This window comes from Notechis scutatus, chromosome 1 (assembly GCF_049901735.1).
Source record: "Notechis scutatus isolate UNSWTSFEM ecotype Mainland chromosome 1, rNotScu1.2, whole genome shotgun sequence".
Lineage (NCBI taxonomy): Eukaryota > Metazoa > Chordata > Lepidosauria > Squamata > Elapidae > Notechis > Notechis scutatus.
The window spans coordinates 64,506,913-64,528,598 of NC_142009.1; the positions used below are offsets into that span (position 1 = coordinate 64,506,913).

Sequence of the window (21,686 nt, forward strand, 5' to 3'; positions counted from 1 at the left end):
TAGAAGGGAGTGACCTCCACGAAATATCCGAAAATAGAAAGAGAGACATTTTCCTCACGCATTGCGGTCCCGCAGTATTCAAAATGGCAAAGGCATTAGCGGCACCCACCGATGTAAAAACAATGGCGTGGACGGACCTAGAGAAATTACTGTGAGCTCACTACACACCAATCGTTTCATGACTCATCAAAAGACACAAATTTTATCAGCACAATCAAAAAAATGATGAGAGTATTGGAGAATTTGTTGCAGCACTGAGACATTGGCAGAGCATGCGAATTTCTAAATATGGATGAAGCCATGAGGGACCGAGTGGTCCTGGGATGAAAGGATCTTACACTACGGGGCCGATTACTAACAAGACCTAAGATAACAATAAAGGAGGTGATAGAAGAAGCCACCGCAGCTGAAGCCGCACAGAAATCGGCAGCTACCATGCAACAAATGAATAAAATTCCAACGGAAACCCAAAAAGCCACCAATCAAATGCACAATAAGACACCAACGGAAACTCAAAAAGCCACCACCACCACATACCATGAGGACATCGAATCCCCATCAGAAGACGAAAAGCAAGAAGAAGAGATAAATCAACTCCTTTCGGAAAAGGGTAGATGGGAGCAGAATGAAAAAAGGTCAGAATTTCGTTGTGTCGGGTGTGGAGGAAACCATCCACATTCTGAATGCCATTTCTTCGATGCTATTTGCAGATATTGTGAACGGCGAGGACATATAGCTAGGGCATGCCGAACAAGAAATAACTATGGCCCTAGGCAAAGATAGAACACCACCACCCCAGAGAGAGGGAAAGGCAAACAGGGAGCAATTGGAGTCAAGAGAACAGAAACAGGTGAGGAAAAGAAATAAACAACAGAAAAGAGGAAATACACCAAACAGTGACTATTGGGCACTCAAATACAACCAATGCAAAAAAGGTACATGTACAAGTCACCATAGAAGGCCAGCCATGCAAGATGGAAGTGGACTCAGGCTCGTATTTATCAATGGTATCGTGGAATACCATAAAAGGACTAATACCTGATATAAACAAGGGAGAACTCGAAATACAAAAGCTCACACTAAAGGACTACCACGGAAACAGAATTCCTGTAGTAGGTACCAGACATTTCAAAGTTAAATTCAAAAAACACACTAAAGTCCTCCCACTAACAATAGTCGATCGGGATCGACCCAGCCTATTGGGACTCGAATGGTTTGCACCATTAGGAATCGAAGTAACCGGAATAAACAACATTACCGAGACAGACTGGGAAGAGGACCTGATAAAAAAATTCCAGGATACTGTCACCAGGAATGACGAGGTGATCCGAATTCCTAGCTGCCTATAACTATAACTTAATCTACTGACCAGGAAAGAACATAACACATGCTGACGCTCTGAGCCGTTGCCCCCTACCCGACTTAGACGATGATTCTGCACCAACCATATCAACCCTTCAAATCGAGACGTTGGCTAAACCTACCCATAACAGCAACAGACATTGCTATGGAAACCGCAAGAGACAGAAACCTGGCGCGAATTTTAAATTGGGTAGGTAAAGGGTGGCCAGAGACTGCAAGCAACGAGACTGTCAAGCCATTTCAAAATAGGCAAACAGAACTATCGATTTTAAAGGGATGTATACTATGGGAGGATAGGGTAGTCATACCGAACAAATTAAGGAAACAAATACTTGAATTATTACATACCCGGTCACCTGGGTATTGTCAGAATGAAATCCCTGGCTAGGAGTTATGTATGGTGGCCAGGGATGGATAAAGACATAGGGGACTGGGTAGCAATGTGCAAACGCTGCCAGGAATCTAGACCTACACCCTCCTCTGCACCTATACATGAATGGGAAACACCTAGGGGGCCATGGTCTAGAATACACATTGTTTTTGCAGGACCAACTAAAGGACACACATTCTTAATAGTCGTAGATGCTTACTCAAATTGGCTAGAGGTAAGCATCATGCACTCAACCACAACAGAAGCTGTAATTAGACAACTAAGGAAACTTTTTGCAACACATGGAACTGGAGGAGACACATAGACCAACTCAGATCAAGAACCACACTGAGAAACACAAACAATCACGAAGAAGAAGGGGGAGACCCCTCAAACACAAGCGGAATGGGAGGGGGAGACCCTCCACAAACCTCAAGCAAAAACAACCCAACCAAAGAGGGGGGAGACCCCCTCAAACACAAACAGAAGGTGAGGGGGAGACTCTCTGTAAATAAAAGAATTTACAAAACAAACCCTAACAACTACACAACAACCAATACTAACATTAGCCCCAATCAGAATTCGCAAACACGTACCTGAGACCATAGAAGAAAACAACTTGGGGAGACTGGAACAGGCTTTGAAGAACCATCAGGAAGCCACTCCTGGCAGGAGCAGCTGAGCCGACTCAACCAGCCAGGAAAGGCCTGGTGGGAGCGGCATGGCTGACTCTACCTTCCAGGAGGATCCACAAAAAAGGATGGGGGAAACAGCAACCCTGTCCGAACAGGCCAGAGGCGAACTCATGACTGAGTTGCGCAGGTCCAGTAGGAACCATAAGATCCCCGCCTACCTATGTGACTATGTAACGTAGGCAGGGCATGGATTGGTTAGACTGGACCACATGGGGAGGGGTGTTATATATTTGCATACTTACTTATGATGGGTTGGTCCATGGCAGTGGGAGATTTGAAGAGCCATCATTGGCCGCAAGCTGTGAGCAGCCGGCTATAAGAAAGGCTGCTGCAGTTTCTCCAGGCACTCAATCCTAGAAGAAAATAAAGAGTAGAAAAAGTCAACTGGGTCCCGAGTCTCTTTCCCGCGATGCAACAGAAATAGCTCTGGTTCCAATTCTACTTGTTCCTTAAGAATTTCTTGCCATTGTTTAATTTTTAGCCAATATTTCTGAGTTACTAAACAGGACCACCACATGTGGTAGAAGGTACCCTCTTTCTTTCTACATTTCCAACATGCCGGCTTCATGTTGGGATATATCTTCACCAATCTCACGGGGGGGTAAATACCATCTGTAAAACATCTTATAAATATTCTCTTGGTATGATGCCGATTTTGTCAGTTTATAATTTAGGTTGCAAATGCTTTCCCACTCTGTCAAATTTATATTATGTCTTATGTTTTGAACCCAAGCTATCATACATCCCTTAACAACTTCTTCTAATTCTACCTCTAACAAATATTTATACATTTTGTGACATTTTTTCATCTGGGCCTGTTAAAATTTTATCCAATTGTTGTAGTTCCGAGTATATTGCAAAATCTTCTATATCCTTTTTGCATCTATTTTGTAGTTGGGGATATGCCCACCAATCATTACGTATCCCATGTTTTTAGAGGTAGATCCCTCACAAATCACATTATGGTGGCAGTTAACCTCAGCCTTTTGAGAATCAGAAATGCCATTTCCCATCCATAGAATTTGATGCTACCATGGGAAATATTTGCAACTTCTTGCACCCAGGAGTAACTGGGGGAGGGGGATAAACAAGCTGTAGCTTTAAGACACCACCAATCTCTGACTGCAAGAAAGCTGGTCAGCAGCTACCCAAGCTTCAGACTTTGTCATCCTGCAGATGCTATACCCAGCATGATGGAAGCCTTGCATATGGAAAAACACCCTAGGCCTCAGTTAGATCAATCAGAGAAGCAGAAATTCTTTGCAGGATTTGTGCATCTGGAATTTATAAACATCAGTCTGCAACCACCATTATCGGATCAGGTGAGGCTGTTTATTGAAACTGGAGGTGTCGTCTCATTTGCAGCACAGAATGCAGGTGGAAATGAAACTCATCCATTAATTCCTTAGGGACAAACTTCCTGTGAAGCACATGCAATTTAAAAAACAGACAAATCTTTAATTGCATCATTGTGGCCATCATCTGGACTTGATTGACCATACCCTGTTCAGTTCTCTTGTTTTTGTAGACCTCAGATCAGACACAAGCTGCCAGATGCAGGATGGAAGAGAATCTTAACTCTCCCCACATGTGACACTGGTTCCCCTGAATTAAATCACTCACTCCAGTTGCTGTTTTCCTGAAGTATGTGAAGTATCTGTGTTTACTGATAGGAGAGCCTGTCAGAAACACCCAGCATCAATTCACCTAACTGGGTGAGTTTGCATTTGGATTCCTTTCATTTGCTCACATGCATAACTGTTATTAAAAACTATTTTTATTTGCAAGGAACTGACTCTATTGAACAAACCAAAGAAAAAAGAAAAGCAGGGATTGGCAAAGTGAAGGTCTGGATACAGCTTTTTTCACTTCCAGAGAGAACTTCAAGAGTTGACTCAAACTAAGAAGAAACTTATTGTCTGTTTCTGAAAAGAAAAAAGCAATTTCTCCTCAGTTTTCACACTTTCCCACATTTTCTTAAATTAAAAATGGGAACTTTAGAAGCTTTGGTATAAATGGGAGCTTTCTTTCTGGAAATAAGATCATCTGAGATGTTATTGTAGGAATCTCAAATGAAATAATATCAAGTCACTCACACCTATTGTTATTTTTCTAAAGGAAAGGGAGGAAGAAGAGGGGGAGGAGCAATCCTAATGGTGTTGTTCATGTCTTATCTTGTTTATAATAGCCAGAACTGACCCAGTCTAGAAAACTAAGGGGAAGATTCTACTGCAAGGGTCTTCAAACTTGGCAAGTTTAAGACTTGTGGACTTCAACTCCCAGAATTCTTGAGCTAACATGACTGGAGTAGGAATTCTGGGAGTTGAAGTCTATAAGTCTTAAAGTTGTCAAATTTGAAGACCCCTGTTTTACTGCATCAGATGCCTTGCTTGTCACTGAACAAAGGGAGCAGGAGAGTCATGTCAGGCATGTTTCTATCACATGGTTAGTATCAACAATAGCTACTAAGAGAGGTACTAAGAGAGCTGTGGAATTTCAAGAAGGTTGGGGTTTTTTTTAAAGAAAAATACTTGCACGGGGAAAAGAGATGTTAATGGCTGGCATGATAGAAATGGTATATTCCAGAGGTTGATCACCTATAACTTCTAGCTCATATAATTTCTATTAGATCATGACACAAATCATGCTGAAGCAGAGATTGCAGGGATTTGAAGTTTAGTAATATTCCCATTCCTCAGAGACAATAACAAGGAAAGTTTTACTTGAATAAAATATCTTCTTCTAGCTCTTAGTAGCTCCTAGTAAACACAGGACAAAAAGAAAGAGAATGAGAGAGATGTGTACATAATACAATTAAAGTTGATTAATTGTCTTGTACCAGGTCAGGACTTTTTCTATGAAGCCTTTTAATGTTTATCTTCACAATTAATCTCTCACAGGCAGATTTCATATATATAATTTGTTAGAAGACTATTTTACTTGGGGAGCCTGGTTCTTCAGCCTAGATTGTACATGCAAACCCAGAGTTTTATACAATAATGACATTCCTAAAGAATAACTGTCCTGCACCAGTCCATGAACTTAACTGATACAGTATCTTAGAACCTTCATCTTCAACCTGGGAATTCTGAAAATTTTAATATCAATGCATTTGTAGAACATGAAGTTGGGGAAGCTTTCTAAAGCATGGTTCTCTCTCCTTAATTCTGATCTAATCTGTCCCATCTAATATGATTCCAGACAACTTATACAATTTTATTTAAGCATTCATGATTGTTCATGTGCATGTAAGAGAGTAAAAAAGGAAGATCTAAAATTATTAGCTTGCTTTGATCCATAAAATATTATGACCTTTCTTTTAATAGCACTTCTTTTGGTTTTAAGATTCTGGCCCCTGGATCCATATAGTATGACTGTAAATTTCTGGTTATAGATGATTCTGATATCCCCATAGAGTATCACTATTGATGAGTAGAATGAGATCAAGACATTTTGGGTCCCTACGTAACTTTTTAGACCAAGAGTGGGTAAGCCAAGAATACACAGCCTGGCAGCACTCGATTTATGGTCCCCCAAATCCACCAAACTGGACAAGGCTGAAAATTATGGACCTTTACTCATTTGGAAATCTGTTTAGGGGGACACAATGGATGCCCCAAGACTTGCAGAAATCTGCAGCGTCAAAAGCACTTCTTAAAAACCCAGAAAACCCACAGGATCCACTTTTCACATCTGAGGAGGTTTAAGTGACAAAACTTGACCAATTTCATCAAATAAAAAAACCTGCCATGGTTCCAAAATAAAAAATAAATAAATAAATCATTCAACTCTGCCCACTCTTGGATCTTCATATCTTCTCTGACTTCATTTCTTGGGGCTCAAGGCAGAACACAGATCTGAAGTGTGACCAACAGGAAAAAGATTACCCTCTTCCATTTAGGGAATGGGATCATCTCCCAAGAATTAAGTTGGCAATCTCTTATCTAAGCTAGATGTCACATTGCTTGCTCTGTCATAAGCACTAAGCTTATATAATGATATTGATTATGGTGGCTTGAGAAGCAGGCATGGGGATCATCCAGCTGATGCAGATTTTGTTTACTAATGTAATAGCAACAAGAAGTCCAGCCACACCAAAGCAGTTTTCATGATGCCCTGGTGAGGTGTGAGTTTACATCCTCCTACCCACACTGAACATGTACGTGCAAACAATCACACACAGAGGAGGAGATATGGGGAGAGAGAGAGAGAGAAAGAGAGAGATCATCAGTTAGTGGCCTCCTTATCATTCTTCATGTTTCAAAACAGCGCCATCACATCTGGCCACTTTGACCTATGGAATAATATCATAGAATTATTTCCATATACGTGATTTCCATCAAACAATTGCTTGGATTTTTTTTCACACCGTCTGCTTTTGTTCTTGCCATTTAAGTTTGGACTTAACGTGCCCTTTAAATAACATGTTGAGCAGTATTCCACTATGTTCCTATTAACATCCAAGTAGAAATGTCAGAGGGGATGTGGAGCATTGTATGAGTCACTTTATACTTCCTTATTCTTGATAAGGAAAATGGAGAGCACGGTGGGTTTTTTTGGTGGCTAGAAAGAACCTCAGAAACATCATGAGGCAAGCACCATTCCTTGCAATGTTTATCTTCAGAAACATCGGGTTGGCTGTTTTTTTTGGTTTTTTTTACAGTAGCTGCATTTTGCATCAGCTGGGCATGTTTGTCAGCAGCTGCATAGAAAAGGAAGATAAAAAGTGGAGTCAGACAGTTTGGCAAGAAGAAAGGCCATGACTTCTGGAAGAGTGGTGGTGTGGGAAGAAGCTCCACTCACTGGCGGGCCTAGCCAGTCAAGGCCTGCCAGGCCACAGCAGGTTTCTGCAACCTGGTGGGCCTAACCAGTGAGCACACAACAGATACAAACTCAATGTAAAGCACTCCAAACTTGATTGCAGAAAGTACAACTTCAGCAACAGAGTGGTCAATGCCTGGAACATACTACCTAACTCTGTTGTTACTTCCTCAAACCCACACTTCTTTTCCCTCAAACTAACCACTATTGACCTCACCCCATTCCTAAGAGGTATCTATGGGGCATGCATAAGCACACAATCGTGCCTACCATCCGTGTTCTATTGTCCCCAATTATTTGTACCTATTTCCTGTACTTATACATTCTTATTCTTTATCTCTATTATCTAAAGCGATTGACAAATCAAGTAAATAAATAAATAAAATTCCCATACTGGTGGGCATTAGGCCTCTCAGGGGCTCCCCCACAGTGAGGAAGCTGGGATTGCAGTCATTGAGCGAGGCCATCACAAGGGCACTTGCTTAACAACTCTAATGATATAAGACACAAATTGTGGGCCCAATTGTGGTGATAAGTCAAGAACTACCTGAAATCATACTAAACCAGTCTAAAAAAGCGAGAGGAAGTTTCTGTTGCATCAGGTATCTTGCTTATCACTGAGCAAAGGGCACAGGAGAGCCATATCAGGCATGTTAGCATCACATGGCAGGAAACCATAAAGTCCTTCTCAGGCCAAAAACAACAGTCAGAGAAGGATTTCATTGAAGAAGGGAGCGCAAAATTTGGGTTGTTTGTCTAAGATCACAGCTTGCAGCAGACTCATTTAAGGAAAGCAATTCCATAGGAACTGGAGCTTGATCTGTTCCCTTTCCTTTGCTTCTTTGCTCAGGTGAACAGATTCCCAAGACAAAAAAAGTAGAACATATAAATCTGCATAAATGTATATTAATGTTAATCCATAGTTCTATCTCCCAAGAGGCACAGCAAAAAATATAAAAAGAACAGGGAAGAAAAAGAGAAAACTGTTGTTTGGAAAAGTTCCTTTGTAATGAAGCAGTTTGCAGTCCAATAATGTCAAATACTTCCCATTCTCAGTAATGCCTTTATGTTACAAACTGTAACCTCTACTTATCAGTCATAAAATGGAGCACAAAATAGATTTCGTTTTCCATGGCACCCAAATTTGATGAATGGAAGAAAACCCAGGCCCTCTGGAAACAACAACCCTATCAGGAGTACAAAATACAGAAGACCATTAGCTGGTAGCCAAGAGTTAAGGTTTCTCTTTCTCTTTGCTTACAATCTAGCAGTTGTCTCTATATTTGCAGTCTAGATACAATAGCCCTACTCCAGGGCATTTTCTTGATTTGGGAGGGTATACCCAGTGCCAGAAATAAGAACCAGGATGACTGGTCATTCTATCCTTTGCTCTATCTGTCCTTTTTAATTAGGTTTTCAGATTCATCTATACCGGTATGTAAGTACTGATGTCTTCTGTCTTACTGAAGAAATACCGAGACAGAACTTGGGTCTAAAGCAAAACATCTCAAGGTCAGCCTCTGACTATATACAATAATAAGGATGGGAGGTCCAAGGATTTGTGTAAAATTAGGAGGATCAAAGAACAAGCTTCAGTTGTAGGATCTCTCAAATGGGCCATGTGCAGCTTTTTATACATTAGGAAAAAGTGTAGGCAGCAGGCAGCAGTCCATCTTCAATAGGTAATCATTCAATAGGTAACATTCAACAGGTAACACATTCACAGACAGATCCTAAATGCCAGCAAAATTCAGGAGCAATACTCAGACTTCCAGCCCAGTTATTATTTTTCTGTTTTTTACAAACCCAATTTGCCCTTTAAAAATCAGTAAATTCCTACCTCAAAGAACCCTGGAAATATTTGCCTCCCCCCCCAACCCGTGTCTTCATGGCACTTCACCATGACTTCAACTCTAATAGTAAATAACAGAAGCAAGCTTCCAGTCTGCTACCTTATTAACACCACTTTAACCCAAAGTGTAGCAACAATAAGCAAAGAATTAACTATATTCTCCAGACCCCAAAACCCTCCTATTCCCACATTTTACATTATCGCTCAGTGGCCAAGAGATGCTGTTTGATTCTGACCACTGGATACAATTATCTTACCCCATATATTGCCCTCCTGGTGCAATGAATATAACCCCCATAATTCCCAGATCCCCTGCTTCATAGAATTATGGGAGTTAGTCCAACGTATCTGAAGTTCTGATCTTCCCTATTCGGACTCTTTTAAATATCTCCTTCTAGTCTTCATCTACAGTCATTGGCCAAATACTTTCTTCTTGAGACCCACCAACCAACAAAACAGACTTCAAGGGAGGAAACTCTAGCCCCGAATTGCACACATGCTTTGGGTCTCATCGCCAAGGGGATAAGTAGATGCCAAATGATGAGTAAAAGTGAGAACAGAGAAAGGGCAGCTTGTACAAGCATAGTTTCTGTTCAACTACCCTCCTAGTCGAAGCATCTTATTTTGTATGTACTGACTATTATGTCCACATGGACAGGTAAAACTCGAAAAATTAGAATATCGTGCAAAAGTTCATTTATTTCGGTAATGCAACTTAAAAGGTGAAACTAATGTATGAGATGGACTCATTACATGCAAAGCAAGATAGTTCAAGCCGTGATGTGTCATAATTGAGATGATTATGGTTTACAGCTCATGAAAACCCCAAATCCACAATCTCAGAAAATTAGAATATTACATGCAATCAATAAAACAAGGATTGTACCTCGAACAATATCAGACCTCTCAAAAGTATAAGTATGCATATGTACTCAGTACTTGGTTTGGGCCCCTTTTGCAGCAATTACTGCCTCAATGTGGTGTGGCATGGAAGCTATCAGCCTGTGGCACTGCTGAGGTGATATGGAAGACCATCTTTCTCTTGGCAATGCCCCATAGATTCTCTATGGGGTACAGGTCAGGTGAGTTTGCTGGCCAATCAAGCACAGTAATCCCACAGTCATTGAACCAGGGTTTGGTGCTTTTGGCAGTGTGGGCAGGTGCCAAGTCCTGCTGGAAAATGAAGTCAGCATCCTCATAAAGCTCGTCTGCGGAAGGAAGCATGAAGTGCTCCAAAATCTCCTGGTAGACGGCTGTATTGACCCTGGATTTAATGAAGCACAGTGGACCAACACCAGCAGATGACATGGCTCCCCAAATCAACACAGACTGTGGAAACTTCACACTGGACTTCAAACATCTTGCAGTGTGTGCTTCTCCATTCTTCCTCCAGACTCTGGGTCCTTGGTTTCCAAATGAGATGCAAAAGTTGCTCTCATCAGAAAAGCGGACTTTGGACCACTGAGCAACAGACCAGTTCTGTTTTTCTTTAGCCCAGGTAAGACGCTTCTGATGTTGTTTGTTGTTCAGGAGCAGCTTGACAAGAGGAATACGACATTTGAAGTCCATGTCCAGGATCTGTCTGTGTGTGGTGACTCTTGATGCACTGACTCCAATCTCAGTCCACTCCTTTTGAAAGTCCCTAACACTTTTGAATGGTCTTTTCCTGACAATCCTCTCCAGGCTGCGGTCATCCCTGCTGCTTGTGCACCTTTTTCTTCCACACTTTTCCCTTCCACATAACGTTCTATTAATGAGCTTTGATACAGCACTTTGGGAACATCCTATTTCTTTTGCAATTACCTTTTGAGGCTTTCCCTCCTTATGGAGGGTGTCAATGATGGTTTTCTGAACAACTGTCAGGTCAGCAGTCTTTCCCATGATTGTGCTTCCTACTGAACCAGGCTGAGAGACCATTTAAAGGCTCAGAAATCCTTTGCAGGTGTTATGGCTTAATTAGCTGATTAGAGTAGGACACTTTGAGCCCAGAATATTGAACCTTTTCACAATATTCTAATTTTCTGAGATTGTGGATTTGGGGTTTTCATGAGCTGTAAGCCATAATCATCGCAATTATGACAAATCATGGCTTGAACGATCTTGCTTTGCATGTAATGAGTCTATCTCATATATTAATTTCACCTTTTAAGTTGCATTACTGAAATAAATGAACTTTTGCACGATATTCTAATTTTTCGAGTTTCACCTGTATGTAGTTTTCTCCAGATGAATACAAAAGTAGTTTGCAACTGCCTCCTTCCACATGCTGATAAAACTTCCACAGACCCTGTGTTTTTCTAACGGTCTTCCAACTAAATACTTCTCAGATCCATCCCTCCTTGGCCTTTTCAAGATTGGCCAGATTGAGTAAATACTGCCTCCTACTCTAACCCATTAAAAGAAGTTGTCTTATCAGCTTTATTCTGTAAATTCTGGCTTTAACTTTGACATTGGTTAGGTGTTTATGTGTTCATAGTAAGTTCATTTTTTTTCTAGTGAACAATAGTGCACTTTACTCGGACCTCTACTGACAATGATAATCATATTCATTTCTTTATTCCTTCAGCTGTAATGAGCCAGGCTTGCCTTTGCCCTGTAAGGTTGCTCCAATGATACTATTGTTAGTGACGTTATCATATCCCACATCTGATGTCCTTCAGTAGCCCTGTTGTCAATCAATCTGCCTACGCACTTACCTACCATGTTACATATCTGGATATCTGGATATTTATTTACCATGCTATATACCTGGATGGTCTAGAGAATGTCAGCCAATAGCAACACACTGGTGACCCTGTACGAACATCCTGGACAAAAACAACATCAAGCCATCTCTGTATTGTTACTAGGCAAATTACATGGAAGTGCCTATGTAGTCTGTAAAAGTTGAGTTCAACACAAGTTGAGAACCTCATTATTTTTACAAATAAATCTCATCAATAAATATTAAAGTGTACAAAAGGAGCATCCTGCTCTCTCATTGAATAATAAGTCTGTATGGCTTCTTCCTCTTCCTTCTGCCTCCATTTTTGTTTACATGTCATGTCTTTTAGGCTGTGTGCCTAAGATCAGGGCTATAATGCCAATAGGCTTCATAAATCAACCTGGATGCGTTATTATCATTATTATTATTTGACTAAAGAACAGGATAAAATGTTCTCCGTATATAATATATAACAGTGGTCACCAACCAGTGGAATGGGGACCACTGGTGGTCCATGGGAAAATTTTGATGGTCCGCAGAGAAATGTCACCCCCAAAGCATCCCCCTCCCAAAGCAATTAATCCAGGCTGTGTGGGAACACAAGGCTGTGCCGCCCACATGGCCCATGGGAGCACAAGGCTTGCGTTGCTTGCATTGTAAACAACACATAATGAAGGGAGGGGGAAGGGTGGGGGGACTTGCCCCGCTCACCCCACACGCCTGGCCTGGCCACTGGGCTACTTCTTTCCACTTCTTTCTTATTTTGGCTGCACGCAAGGAAAGCAACAAAAGTCTTTCTTTCTCTCCCCCAAACTCTGCCAGAAATGAATCTTTGGGACCCTGTAATGTATCCTGCTCCAACAGGCTGCACTGGTGCAATAAGTTGAGACTCATTTCTGGTGGAGTTTGGGGGAGAGAATGAAAGACTTCTGCTGCTTCTGCTGCTTTCCTTGCATGAAAACAAAAGTCTCTCTCTCTCTCTCTCTCTCTCTCTCTCTCTCCCTCCCTCCCTCCCTCCCTCCCTCCCTGAGAATGGAGCTGGAGACAGTATCCTGCGATCCCAAGTAAAGAATGATCAATCGGTAGGAAAATGGAGTGGGGAATTTTTCTGCAGACTTTTTTTGGGCGATTTTCCCAGGGTCTCTGGTCCACGGGATTTAAAATTATGAGTTTGGTGGTCCCTGAGGTCCAAAATGTTGGTGACCCTGATATATAATATATTTTTAAAAAAACCAATGTGTTAGGAAATTCAACAAGTTTACAACCAAGGTAGTTAATTTATTTGTTTCTCCTTCAGGCAATATTCTAAAAAGGGAACCTGGAATTTGTTTATGGAGATCTTTGGAATATGTCAGATTTGTACTCTATTGCTGATTATGCTTTGATGTTATTGATTGGACCTGTTCCCTTTTGGAATACTGTAATGGGAGGGGGGATGTAGACTCAGATCAGAAGGGACAGCTAGGAGGTGCCATCTCCAGCAGAACAGTCAGTGATTCATGTGACTTAAGGATTTAGACTAGAGCCAAAAACACATTTTCAGATGGAGCAGAGAAATTCTCTAACACGGCAACTGTCCCTGCGTCAACGTTTGTGTTTTTCTTAATCCCCACCATCAAGCAACATCTTTGTTGTGGCAGCTATACATGATTAAGATGAGGAAAGGTTGCTGTCACAAGCATGTAATTACAGGTTTCCTGTGTCACTCCCTGTTGGGAGGTCAGTGACTCTCCCTTCTCTGTCAGCAGAAGGGGAATGGCAGGCCAAGGGAAAGGAATCTGCCAGGCTAACTTCTTGCTAACTTTGGAAGGGGGAGGGGGGAGCTTAGGTCTTCAGTGCCATAGTCAGAAGACAGAATGGCTACCCAAGCAGAATGACAACGTCACCGAAGTCAAAAGCCAAGCAGAACAAGCAGCAGAGGGAAGCAGTTGCACAAAAGGGAAACAGAGAGTCAAATGAGGCAGGGAAGGAGAGGAGTGGGGGAAAGAATGCAGCACCCTGGGGGCCACCAACAACTGGACAGCAAAAGCCAAGTTGGGAGCAGCAACTTAAAAGCTATCTGATGTAATGCAACATGGACTGAACATAGAACATAGCCTAACAGAATTGGAAGGGACCTTGGAGGTCATCTAGTCCAACCCCCATGCTCAAGCAACAGACCCTATACCATTTCAGACAAATGGCTATCCAGTCTCTTCGTGAAAGCTTCCAGTGATAGGGCAATCACAGCACCTGAATGCAAGCCATTCCACTCTCACCAATAGGAAATTTGTCCTTAGTTTTAGATTGCTATCTCTCCTTAATGAGTTTCCATTCATTGTTCCTTGTCTTGCCTTCTGGTGCTTTGGAAAATAGGATAAACCCCCCCCCCCCCATCTTTGTGGCAGCCCCTCAAATAATGGAACACTGCTATCATGTCTCCCCTAGTCCTTTGTTTCACTAGATTAGACATACCCAGTTCCTAGAATTGTTCTGCATATGTTTTAGCCTCCAACCCCTTTGTCATGCTTGTTGCTCTTCTCTGCAGTCTTCCAGAGTCTCAACATCTTTTCTATGTTCTGGTGACCAGAACGGGATGCAATATTCCAAGTGTGTTGGCGCCCAATATTAAGGCTTTGTAAAGCACTCAGAGTTGCCTTGATCTTGATTCTATCCCTCTATTAATATAGTTTAGGATTGAATTGGCTTTTTTGGCGGCGGCTGCACACTGTTGGCTCATATTTGTTACTGAAATGTATGGACATGACAGAAGCAAAGATAATTTCATTAAATGTAAAGATATGGATAAGCACAATGGCAGATGACCAGAAGTGCTTCACTTTCAACTGCAGTGTTTGTTAGAGTTTAAATATAAGGAAATTAAGAACAATTTAAAAACAACAACTTTCTGCAAAGACCAAGATAGCTGCATATTTATCAGTCCTGTTGTTTTAATGCCCTCTACACTTATTTTACATGTATGTCAAAACTTTTACATAATTGTCACAGTCTTCATTTTCCCTTCCCATGCTATAAATGCTTAGTAATTTTTTTTTAATTTCTCATTTAATGTACCCATGTGCATACATATCCTTGCCTTCAGTGCATCACATCTGATAAAGTGAATTGTGGGGCATGACAGCTTTTGCCACAATAAGCTTTGAGTGGTTTTTAAGCATTTATTTGTTTACTGAGGTATATACAAATTAAGTGCATGCAAACATCTCAAAGTGGCGCCCCCAAGCCTGTACAGGTGCTGCCAAGCATACTTTTTCTGAGAGTGCATTCCATAACTAAATTGTCAATATTGAGTTTCTTCTCCTTTGCAGTTATTGAGGGCGCTTCCAATAAGAAAAGTATTTGGAGCAGAACGTTGGCAGATCTTCGGATATGGACAAGCTGGTACGGAAACTGGTTCTCCTTCAGCTATTTGGGTCCCAAAGCATTTTAGAGCTCTAAAGGTAAGTGTTATGGGTAGCCTCTGCCTGTCTAAACCGTGTTAGCCCCAGATTCAAATGAAGATTTTGATCACTTTAACTTTTTAGTGTTAAAACTTACCAACAAATAAACAGTTAAATGCCTGAGGTCTAAAGTCATACCTACTGTAAAGTCTTTCTTGGCAAGCAGAGATATGTTGATTTTGCTCACCTTTATGCCAGCCAATCCAAACATTTTTTTTATTATCTGCCAAGATGCAAACAATTCTGCTCCAAGTAAAGAGTAATAAAAGGAATTGCTGGATTAGAATATGAAATGGTAGCTTTACAAATGACAGTGCAAATGTAAACCAGTTCCAGGGATACGGAATCTGATTTCTCTCGCAATTTAGATATGTACATCTGTCTGGTTCATTTATCAAGCATTTCAGGAAGATAACCACAATACCTTTGCCTTTATCTGGAAATAAATAAGGCCCAGTTGTAAGAACACCTGGAATGATATGAAAAACCTAGCTGTGCTGATTAAAAATTCCAGCCAATAAAATTCTGCTTTAAAGCGCAGTTCAAATTGTCATTTTATCTTTTGTTATAAGAATTGCCAGTTTTGGTACATTAAAGCATAACTGCTATCCCAAAAATCCCTGAAAACCAAAATATTAGGTAAAAACGGGGTTAGAACCTTCTTTAGCTTGGGGTCATTGTTTTTCCTGTTGTCATCTGCAATAATTCTTTTTGTCTGTTCTTTAACTGAAGGAAGCATTCAAAAGTAAAATGTTCCACTGTTTCTGGCCCTTTACTGTAATAAAGATTTATTTGTAATAAAATCCACTTGTTCATAGCTCTACCGCCAATTTATAGTAGTGTAATACAATCTACAATCTCTTTTGCTGCCGATTAGGGATCTTCACGTTTGAAAGTTAATTTGGACCTTGTGTGATTGCCACCAGCCCTCAATCCACCCAGATATTTTGGACAACTACCAACCAGGGAATAAGAGGAGCAGCAATTATAAGCAACTTTTGTTGAAAGAGATTATCTGGACCCCTTCAGTCTGCATTTAATTGCTGGAATGAGATGGAAACCATTGGTTGGTCTTGCAGATAATCTATAGTGGGATTTAGATGGAGATTATATTGATCTGTTTGAAGTCTAAGTGGTGTTCATTACCATCAACAATGGTATCCTTTTGTACCACCTGTGAGGGTTAGGAGTTGGGGATACTCCTTCATGGTAACTCTGCACCTTCCTAAGTGAGTGGTTCCATTTGGTGTTAGAGAAGGAATAGATCTTGGGCCCTTCAGTGTGAAATACATCAGGGCTCAAACCTCACCTCCAACTTTGTTTAATATCTGCTTGAAGCAGCTGGGAAACTTCATCCCAGTGGCATCTACCATAATAATCACTGGCTTCAAAATGGTGGGCATGATTGATTGATCAAAATTCCACCTCTTCTGAAGTGCAAAACTTTGATTTTCTGGCCTCTCCCACCATTTTGAAGCCAGTGACCATCAGTGATCCCCGGGATCATCTGTTAATTTGAGACAAAGAGGAAGGCTTGAATAACCTCAGAGAAAGAATGTAGGAATGGTTAAGGCAAAGTAAGAGAGAACTCAGTCCTGGGAAAGGAGAAGGCGTAAGAAAGAAACTCAAAATAACTCCGCCCTGAGTCTCTTTGGTATAGGAACTCTGGCAGGCTTTCAAGATTCTATTATTATATCCATCAACAATTAATCAACATGCCTGTAATTTCCCAATCTGGCCTACCTCAAAGGGCACACAAGTATCATCAATATTCTGATAATGCCCAGTTTCACTTCTACACCACAGGCTGAGCAGGAGATGTATTTCCTGGAGGCTGAGAGGTTGATCAGAACAGAGCATACCTTAGGATGACTCCCAGAAAAATGGAAGTGCTATTTGTCAAGAAGCATTCTGGTTTCAGAACACTCTATCTTTAATTGGGTGGCACTATCCCTGAAAGAGAAAAACCTGTATCTGGGTACACATACATAAGGTGGAGACCATAGCATGGAGAGACATAGCCCAATTTTGGTCGAGGTGCCAGTGACAGTCTTTTCGGTATCAAAAAACATTGGCAACTTGTTGATACTTGCCTGGATTACTGCAATTCATTCTCCATGAGGTTTCCCTACTAGGCAATTCAGAAGGTTCCGTTAGCCCTGAATATAGTTGCTTACTTGCTAACTGGCAATGTTAGCACAATAAATGAATTCCAATTTCGCTGAAGAAAGACTGACTACTAATATTCTTCAGCGTCCAATTCAAAGTGGTGGGTATTTACTACAAAGCCCTATTTGGCTTAGATCCTCGTTAGCTCCTGGACCATCTAACCCAGACAGTGTCTGAAAGATCACATAGGCTGGCTGAGAACCTCTCTCCCGGGAGCAATCAAACAGAGGAGGGGTCACGAATCAAGTCTTCCTTGGTGGCCTCCTTGATGTTGCCTCCTGAGAGGAGCATAGTCACATTGTCACATTGCCCTTCCAAAAATATTCAAGGCCAGCCTATTTGTCATGCCCCTGGTAGAGACTGACTCTGAGGGAGAGGAGGAACAGCCAACAGGGAGTAGAAGTGTGGCTCCAGAGGTTGTGCAGGAAGCTGGGGAAGGGCAGAGGCCAGTTGGGCAGTCAGAGGAGGACCCAGGCCCATCCCCTCTCCATCCTAGGGCACGCAGGGAGGAGAGGATAAGGGAGAGATGTGGTCTACTGGAGAGGAGAGGGCCTTGATCCTTTTCATGGGCTGCAGCTGTGACAACTGGATAAGAGGACGGACATGCGTACGGATGAGTGCTGGAAACAAAGCGTGGAAAGATCTCTAGTTTATTGTGCCTCTCTGAGTTTGGCGTCCTTCCCAGTGTGTGTTCTGATATCTGTGGATGTCTTCAAGCCCTTATCTTGCCTGGTTTGTGTGATTTTTTTACTCTTTATAATTTAAACGGCATTTCCTCCTTCTTGTAACTGCTTGTCTCCAGTCAAGGATATTTGGAGCTTGGAAGCAAAGTGAAGGAATAAAAGGGGCTTCACCTGTTTTTTGTGACTGTGTTTATTTTGTATCCCACACTGGGTCATCACACTATTTCAGTGGGCCTTCAGAGCTAGGGGTACTCTTTAGTGGAAACTGCTGAATTAGTGTATAAATAGAGCAGTGACAGCTAACCTTTTCATCATCGCGTGCCGAAAATGCGCATGTGCACGCACGTGCCTGCACCCATAATGCAATGCATGCACAATCCTCCTGGGCTCCCCACCCCCTGCGTATGCATGTGAAACCCCCGCACTCTCCCCACCCCCTCTGCACATGCACATACAACTCCTGTGCTCCCCCTCCTTCCCTGCGCATGTGCGCATGACCCCCCCATGCTCCCCCTGCCCCCCTGCACATGCGCATGTGTTTCTTGCATGCCCCCCACATCTGCGCGACAGGTACCCAACAATCAGCTGGCTGGCAGGAGGTGCACAGGCATGCGCAGTGGAACTGAGCTGGGGCAATGGCTCACCTGATGGCAGAGATGTCTCTGTGTGCCACTTCTGGCACATATGCCATAGGTTCGCCATCACGGGACTAGAGGAAAATATTTGAAGACTGGGGCCATGCAACGTGTCTATGTTTCACTTTATGGATCTTGTAGCATCAGCATCCACAGAAATGTTCTGCCTTTGTCAAAATGCTGAAAGCCACATCATACCACTTGCTTAACTTATTCTGTACATGTCTGAGACATGACAATGCATGTACGAAAGGGGTAAGGCTGAATTTATCATTCTCAACATCACCCACCCACCCCTTCAGCTACCACTGCTTATATGGGTTGTGATGTTGTTCTAATATTATATTACGATAGTTTGGGTTCCTTTTTCTTGGAGTCCCTTACAGCCCCAGGAGAAGGTGGCAAAAAATATATATAAATATAATAAACAAACAAAATCAGGCTTCTATGTAAACCTGGAAAAAATATGCCGTTGTTTTGAGGAATCTATTCATTAATGATTGTGCAACTCTTAAAGCAGCCACACCTTTCTTTGAAACATGTATCCCCGCCTGAACCCTTCCTTCTTGGCTCAGAAATTCCATCCCTGATCCACTCCAAGGACACAGAGTGAAACATTAGCAAACCTAAGATCCATAAAAGCATTTTGAGGTATCAATAGGCTTTTGCAATATGTGCCCACTGTATGAAAATGAACTGGAGATACAAAGGCTTCAAATGATCTTGCAGATTTTTGCAACTTTCAGCAATGTTTGCAAATATATATATATATTTTCTTTTGTAGTTCTGGTTGACAGATTAAGGCAATTAATGCAACATTAATGCAATATTCATTTTCATTCATTACTTCTTCCCCACAATTTAGGCATGTTTTCATCCATCACATGTGGTTCCTTTTAATCTGATTAATACTGTACAGTTTAAAATATTTACATCCAGTGAACAGGTCACTTCCCTAGGAATTGTAATCTCCAGGATTCTATTGTAGACAATAAACAAACCATAAAGCTTTAGGTCCCAAATGTGCTTTTTCAGGAGGCAATTGGACTTTTTTTTTTTCTTTGAAGATGTTTCACTTCTCATCCAAGAAACTTTTTCAGCTCTGATGTAAAGTACGTACATAAAGGCCATCCAAATTTATTGACCTGGTGTAAGGTAAGTGAAACCTCAGAATGAGTCACAGTTAGCAAGAAATGCTAAAAGAAAAACCATTCAAAGGTTTTTTTCCATGTATGTCAAAATAAAAAGAAGAGAAAAAAATTCATAACTATGCGATCCGTAAAGAAAACAAAGGATAGCCAAAAAAAACACCCTGCAGTCATTCTTTGTCCAGTCTTCTCTGAGAAGAAAATTTCACCCAATGAAGAACTGACAGCACGACAGTGAAATCTTAAGGAATACCTACTGACTTTGAATGAATTTATACCTCAAGGACAAGGTGACTTATGTTCTAAGAAACTGGAAGAATTGCTGAATACCTGTTACCTGTGGAGAATGGGTGAAGTACTAGATCAGGGGTCCCCAACCGCCGGTCCGCGGACCGGTACCGAACATGGAACAAGCCTTACCGAGCCGCTAGTTGCTGGCGCCGCCATCTTTTTGGTAAAAAAGCAATTTTTCGTCAAAAAAGATGGCGGCGCCAAGCGCTCAGTGAGCTTTTCCGAGGTAAGCCATTTCTACCCGAAAAAGCTCACCAGCGCTGGCGCCATTTTTTTGAAAAAATCGCTTCCGGTGACATCACCGAAAGTGATTTTCGTAAAAAAATGGCGGCGCCCAGCTGACGCGGAACCGAACGCGACACCCAGCTGACGCCGGAACCGGGCGCGGCGTCGAAAAGGTTGGGGATCCTGTACTAGATGATTGAAGTAAAGCAATTGTGTTCTTATCATTCATTGATTCATTCATGCTTTCAAGCCCTGATATATTTATCACAGGCACTTAATGGCTATTACCCTTGATGGCAATGTGATTATCTCCCAAGGAAATTTGCTGGGAAACTGGTGGGCTTCCTTGTGCAGTTGGTTGGCTATGGAAGAACAAACTGAAAGACTAGATGGGCCAACAATCCAATCCAGCAGGCCACCGGATTAAATTAAATGATAGGATCTGATATCCAAGATTTCACCAGGAAATATTCTCATCAGTCAAGAGAAAAACAGAGGGATATTGAGACGCTAGACAGCATCCACAAGGGGTTAGAAAACAAAGTGTAATGTGATTAGTTTGTGTTGATAAGTACATATTTTGTGCTCAGCCAACCGTCTCACAATAGCACTATGTAAATGAATTCATAATATGTTTTCAGAACCTCAAAACATGTCTTGTGTATCCAAAAAATTGGTAATCCCTGTTTTACCCATTCAAGGTTAATGTTCTTCTGCAATCTCTGTTCATTCTTATATAAAATTTTAGTTATAGTAATCTATTCCATTCAATACTCCAATAACGTAAATCAAAAGAGATATCTTACTCATAGAAAGGAGCAAGACCACTCCATGAACTTTGATGTCCTTCCAAAGCAATGATTTCACCTTGTACTACAAAGCTGGGGGCCCCCGGGGAAATTACATGCTCCTCTCAACACTGCCCATTTTTTTCGCACTATTTGTACCTGGAACCTCAGCTTGTACAACACTTACATAATAACTATGTTTGTTAACATAATAACAAACAACTCTGTTCATCTTTTGATTCCGTTCCCAGAAAAGGCAGGAGAAATGAGGTACTGCTGGAAAACCATAAGAAAAGGGGAAGAAATGGATCGCGTAGGGATATATTCAATCTTCCAAAGCCACGTGTCAAAATGAGAGTTGTAAAGGAAATTCACCACAGACTTCATTTTAAGTGAAATAGTGTGATGGAGCAATGTGGCATCCATTGTGGCACAAAGAAGAAATTTACACCATTTGCTATAGTCTGGAAATATTCATTAGCTCACAACTGCATACAAAAATG

General features: G+C 41.5%; 1 long non-coding RNA gene across 1 annotated transcript in view; it reads right to left on the bottom strand.

Moving 5' to 3' along the window:
* LOC148132829 (uncharacterized) overlaps positions 1-21,686 on the bottom strand; it is a 121,590-nt gene that overhangs the window by 15,779 nt on the left and 84,125 nt on the right. The window contains exon 2 of the long non-coding RNA XR_015746926.1: positions 2,670-2,780. This is a non-coding gene — a long non-coding RNA (uncharacterized LOC148132829). The remainder of the gene's footprint in view (positions 1-2,669; positions 2,781-21,686) is intronic.